The sequence below is a fragment of the Chrysochloris asiatica genome, unplaced genomic scaffold, assembly GCF_000296735.1.
Source record: "Chrysochloris asiatica unplaced genomic scaffold, ChrAsi1.0 scaffold00213, whole genome shotgun sequence".
Classification (NCBI taxonomy): domain Eukaryota; kingdom Metazoa; phylum Chordata; class Mammalia; order Afrosoricida; family Chrysochloridae; genus Chrysochloris; species Chrysochloris asiatica.
Genome location: NW_006408731.1, coordinates 2,630,151 through 2,636,389, shown reverse-complemented (window position 1 = coordinate 2,636,389; position 6,239 = coordinate 2,630,151). Strand labels below are relative to the sequence as shown.

Genomic DNA, 6,239 nt, shown 5'->3' with positions numbered 1-6,239 from the left:
CAACAACATAAGAGAGAATGCAATTAAATTAAATATCTTACCAAAAAAATGAACAGACTAGACCTGTTCAAGATCCTACACACTTTATACAGTACACTACTACAAAGAAATGCAATTTGTTCACCATGATACTGAGATTTTCATAATGAAAGATTTTGGTGACTTTTTGGTATCCTCCAAATGTGCGGAAACAGATTTTTTTACTGTATGGAAGCAGAATGATATAATCTTAAACTTGTGCCTATTACATGGTTACCATTGTTGCTAGTGATAAAAAAAAATAAGTTAAAATACTGACCTAACATCTGTTGTTGTTGTGTGCTGTTGAGTTGGTTCTGACTCATAACAACCCTGCATAGGGTTTATCAATGAGCAGCTGCTGAGTTTGAACTGCTGACCTTGCAGCTCAAACCACCTAGCAATACAGTGTTTTATTCCACAGCACCACATCAGGACATTAAAATCTTATCTTCAAATTTTCATATTCAAGGGTGTTGCCCCATTTGGAATTGACTGTCAGTTGAGTCCAAATGAGTTAAGTGCCATTGAGTCGGTTCTGACACATAAAGACCTTATATGTCTGAGGCTTGTGAAATCTTTGTGGAACTATCAGATAACCAATTTTCTAATATTTTCTTCTTTTGATTCCCACCTCTTCCAAAAATTGAGAGAAGTTGACTGAAAAAAGATCCTTTTTGTTATATGCCATTGAGTCGGTTCAGATTCATAGCGACCCAGTATAGGATTTCCAAGAAGTAGCTGGTGGGTTTGTACCACTGATCCTGCAGTTAGCGTTCAGTGTTTATCCTACAGCACCACACCAGCACTCTGAGAAAGACCCTTAAAAAGGTACATTTTTAAATCAAGCTTTAAAGCTTTACAAGAAATAATAATTCACTGGTATGTTCTCCTTCAACTTTTTCCCCATATGAGGATCCACAATCATAGACGCTGTTGTCTCACACAGAGCTCTGAGTTCATGGGCCCGAATTTGAGCAGAAAATACCCCTGTGGAAGGGAAGGCATGTTCATGTGTAGAAGAAGGCCACCAGGTCATAGGGTAAGGGAGGGCCTGAGAGAGAAAAGATTTAGAATTGAACGAGATCCCTGGAAAAGTTAAACTGCCACGGAGAAGGCAAATAGGGTCAGTGGTTGATTTTGGACAGTGCCATTTTAAACTAAAGGTCTTCTTTTTTGTTTTGGGAAGACCTCTTAAATCCCTGGACTCCTGGTTTGGTGTTGCAGGATAATGCACTGGACCACAAAGTCTGTTTAATCACAAGGTCACCAGTTCAAACTCACCAGCTGCTCTTTGGAAACCCTATACTGGGTCGCTATGAGTCAGAACCAACACAACGGCACTTAACAGCAACAACAACAACTTAAATCCCCTGGTAGAGTAGAAGTCCATTGCTGCTTGAGTCCGTTGCCACTTGAATCCATTGCTGTTGCCACTGTGCCAATCCATCTCCTTGAGGGTCTCCTTTTTGGTTGTCCCACCACTTTACCAAGCATCATGTCCTTCTCATGCTGATCTTCCTCATAATCTTTTAAATATGCACAGCACTCAATTATATAGATGTACCATAATTCTCTAATAAAACAATTCCAAACAATTAGGTTTCCAATTTTGCTATTACAAATAATGTTTGCTGAGAATAAATGTAAACACAATATAATCTCCATTTACACAAGTATAAGAAAGTTTAACATCTTGAGGTGCTGGATTGAACAGCAAGGGTCTGAGGAGATGGGATGAAATTGCATGAGGCTGGAAAGGGATTGAGTGGAGACATCTGAAAAGAAACCTTGGCGATTGACTTCCTTTAGGGTACTCCTGGAAGTGAGCATGTCAAATAAGTAACAATAGAAGGAATTCAAACAAGGCCAGTGAAATTGGAGAGCACAACTGGGATGTGGAAATGGCAATAGCAAACGCTGAGAAATAAGATTATTTAGATACTCTTATTATACTCGTATGTATTTTTAATCTATGAAAGACACTACAATTTCGAGCTGTGATGGCCGAGTGGTTAAGGCGTTGGACTCGAAATCCAATGGGGTTTCCCCGCGCAGGTTCAAATCCTGCTCACAGCGGTCCTCTGTTTTTCTGAGTTACAAACAACGCTAATTAGCAGGTGAGTGCTTAACAACATTGTGCCTCCAAGACTTATTTCCACAAGCATGTGAGAGAAAAAAAAACATCCATTGCTTTTAGTCGACTCTGACTCATAGCTGCCCTATAGTGCCCCACAGAGTTTCCAAGACTGTAGTTTTTAGGAAGGTGACTGCCACAGCCACATCTTTCTCCCCAGGGACAGCTGGTGGGTTAAAGTCACTGACCTTCTAGCTGAGCGCTAAACTACTGTGCCACCTCCTTATTCCACAAGCATAAAACCAAATCCACTGCCATGGAGTCGATTTCTAGAAATTTGAACTTTTCAACAGGACAGCTTCCTACCCCGAGCTTTATGTTGGTTCTCCCACCTTTTCCCAACGCCCCTTTCCGCTTGTTTGCGATCATTATATATTTTAGCTCTATTTCAGCCTTAAGAATTTGTGCCACTCTTCCAATACCTGAGTATCTGTGAACCCCTGAGCGCAGGAAGGTACCTCATTCAGCTCTACGATCCACAGCCTGCCTCTTCCTGGTCCGCTCGAAACTGAAACTCGGATTTAACGTACTGTGCGCTCAAACTGGTTGTTCTGTGTTATGATTGGTAAATCCGAAAGCAGCGGCAAATTAGATTGACAAAGAGAAACTGAAGAAATTTTGTTTTTAAAAAAGCTGGGATTGAAAAATCTTCGTGCTGATAACAGAAATGCAGGTAGTTGTCTTAAACACTTTTCTGGTACTGTTGTTGTTGTTAAGTGCCGTCGAGTCAGTTCTGACCCATAGCGACCCTGCATCAGGGTTCCTAAGAAGTGATTGGTGAGCTTGAACCACCGACCTTGTAGTTTAAAGGGCTTTGCAGTCTGGCGCATTAATTCACACACCAGGACTCGTACATACCTCAAAAACATCATTTTGTACAGGCTAGTGGAAGTCAGAAAATTCTGGGATTGTAAACATCCGATAGAAAGAGAGCGAGCATGCCAAACGTTTTTCACAATGCGCTGTTACTGCAAAGTCGTTTGAACCGCAAGGTCGGCGGTTTAAACTCACCAGCAGCTCCTCGGAAACCTTATACAGGGTCGCTATGGGTCGGAACCGACTCGATGGCACATAACAACAATACATAGAAATTCACTGGTTGGCCCGTTTAGGAATCGAACCCGTAATCTTGGCGTTATTAGCATCACGTTCTAAGCAACTGGCGCTGTGGGTTAATGCATTGGCCTGCAAAGTCAGTTTGAACAGCAAGGTGGGTCATTCAAGCTCACCAGTCGCTCCTCGGAAACCCTATACAGGGTCGCTATTGGTCGGAACTGACTCGACGGCACTTAACAACATATAGAAATTGACTCCTGGTGTGGCGCTGTAGGATCAGCATTGGACTGCTCCTCGGAAACCCTATATAGGGTCTCTATGAGTCGGAAGCGACTCAACGGCACTTAACAAACAACATATAGAAATGAAGGGGGAAACAAGGCAAAGAAAGTTTGGCCAAAGCTAAGGAAGAAGTCCATACAAGAGCCATGTGCATCTTGATTGCACTGAACTGTGTACTCGGGCCCCAAATTTTCTCTTCACCCTCCCAGGAGAGAGAACAGCTTTCACTTAAACTCGTACTTTTGTGTTTTCTCCTACCCATTTCGTCTACGTTGAGCCCTTTAATATTTACCTAGGGACAACGAATCTGCTTGAATTTGTATGAACTCAGAGCTTGTAAGTTTCTTATGCGACTTTAATTCTTAAAAAGGGATGTCTCTTTATTGATTTCTTGTATACGTTTTGCCTTATTTTGGGTTGGCTGTTTTATAACGTCTTTATCTGAAGCATCCTGTCTGAAATTATTTCCTCCTTAGCTGTGGCTCTTTGGAAAGTGAGATAGACAATATATGATTAATACTTCAGCAATGCATTTCACTCTGCTTTATTTTTCATCATGTTATAATTTACAATTATATGGGTAATGAATTACTGATACACATACAGCGTACATATCAACATAAGAAAAATGAAATTGATGTACGGACTAATGAACAGACTGCATAAATTGAATTTTGGCAGGTAGAAACAATAGATGCAAGCACGCACAAAAATGGGGGGAAATGTTTTCATGGAACAACAGTCATTCTATCACATATACGATACTCAAAGAAATTTTCTTTATTAGTAGGGAACACAACTCATGCGAATTAACCACAAAAGAAAGTAATCCATTTTACCGGAATCCACGTGGTCATGCGCGCCTCGTTACTATCTGCATATTCTTAATAAATAGTGAAAAATCTACTTAAAAGTCAACGGAGGGCCAGTGGCGCAATGGATAACGCGTCTGACTACGGATCAGAAGACTCTAGGTTCGACTCCTGGCTGGCTCGTCCTGTATTTTGAAAACTGCTTTCCAGGGCATCTTGAACTCAAGAAGTAAAACTTTAATGTCTTGCTAAGGATCTCTGGTAGTGTAGTGGTTAAGAGTTGAGCTACTAACCTTAAGGTCAGCAGTTCGGAAGTAAGAAGACGAGGATTTCTGCATACTGTACAGCAAGGTCCGCAATTTAAACCCACCAGCCCTTCACCACACAGTGCATTTTAGCTATTAGTGTGACCCGATGCTAAAATGGCCTCTCTTCGGAAATTTAGTTGCTCTTAACTCAGGATTGGCTGAAAGAGACCCTCAGAAATGTAGGCAGGACTCCTGCTCTTGGGACTCTTTCCTGCACAGCTTTCTGCTTCTGGTGTAGCTCCTGGAGAAAAGAAAAGGGACATCGGCTGTATACATAACGAATCAAGAGAGGCGAGGCTGGGGACAAACGATGTCTCCCTTTGCCCCTGGGTTCAACCATCTTGGCCTTTATGCCACCAACACATTTAGCCTCCATCTCCTTGCCCAGACCTGCGATCTCATCAAGAAGAGAACTCGGCTGTTTCAGCTGGAAAATGTAGACCGAGAAACTGTTTAGATTTAGAAGGAATCCCAGACAAAAAGTTAAGTACCTAGGGAGAGAGCGAGGACTTCAGGAAGATACAGGAAGTAACTTTTGGATGATGACTCTTTAAACAGACCTCCTTTCTAGGTGTTCTTGTAAGGAACTCTTGTAGTGTAGCTCACACTTTAAAAAACACTGGACTGATAAATTATATTTCATTATCCGATTATCAGTAAACACGGACAGAGAGCTTTCAAGGACAAAGAAAAATAGAGCATCTTATACTGGGGTCAATTCTGATCTCAGCATTATTACCACCACACTTTAACCAATAAGGTAATCAGCATGCTGCTCTCAAGCGCTTTTTTTTTTCTTTTTAAATAAAAATTTAAATTGTATTGCATATTTTTGGTGCAATTTGTTTTTAAAGATAAGTCTGTTCCCACTTCTCCCTCTAGTAAATGAAGACCTTTCGTATAAAAAGCACACTCACACCCTTGGCTGATTTTAATTTACATTTTGGGAACAGCAACAAAAACTTTACAGAGATTATATAGTCAAGAGAGAATTTTCTTCCCCTTCCCCAAAATGTTCTGCAGCTGTCTAAACTGGTAGCCCTGCAGCATGTTTCAAACACTTAGTACTAAAAAAGAAGGAGAAGAAGAGAAATACCTAATTGTCATAGATCAAATCGTGTCCTCTCAAAATATGTGTCAATTTGGCTAGACCATGATTTCTACCAACCACTAAAATCAGTGATAATGAAATTGAAGAATTCTACCAACTTCTTCAGTCTGAAATTATCAAACATGCAATCAAGATGCATTGATAATTGCTGGTGGTTGGAATGCAAAGGTTGGAAACAAAGAGTAAGGACCAATATGGTCTTGGTGATAGAAATGATGCTGGAGATCACATGTTAGAATTTTGCAAGCCCAATGACTTCCTCATTGCAAATATCTTTTTTAAACAAGATAGAATATATATATACACATAGACCTCACCAGATAGCATACACAGAAATCAAATAGACTACATCTGTGGGAAGAGATAGTGGGAAAGCCCCATATCATCAGCCAAAACAAGGCCAGTAGCAGATTGTGGAACAGATCATCAATTGCTCATATGCAAGTTCAGGCTGAAGCTGAAGAAAATTAAAACAAGTCCACGAGGGTCAAAATATGACTTTGAACATACCCCAC

General features: G+C 40.7%; 2 non-coding genes across 2 annotated transcripts; both read left to right on the top strand.

Moving 5' to 3' along the window:
• Positions 1-2,015: 2,015 nt before the first annotated feature.
• On the top strand, positions 2,016-2,097 carry TRNAS-CGA. Its single transcript has one exon. It is a non-coding gene; the product is annotated as a tRNA-Ser (tRNA).
• A 2,318-nt stretch (positions 2,098-4,415) lies between these two features.
• TRNAR-ACG lies at positions 4,416-4,488 on the top strand. Its single transcript has one exon. It is a non-coding gene; the product is annotated as a tRNA-Arg (tRNA).
• Positions 4,489-6,239: the final 1,751 nt, after the last annotated feature.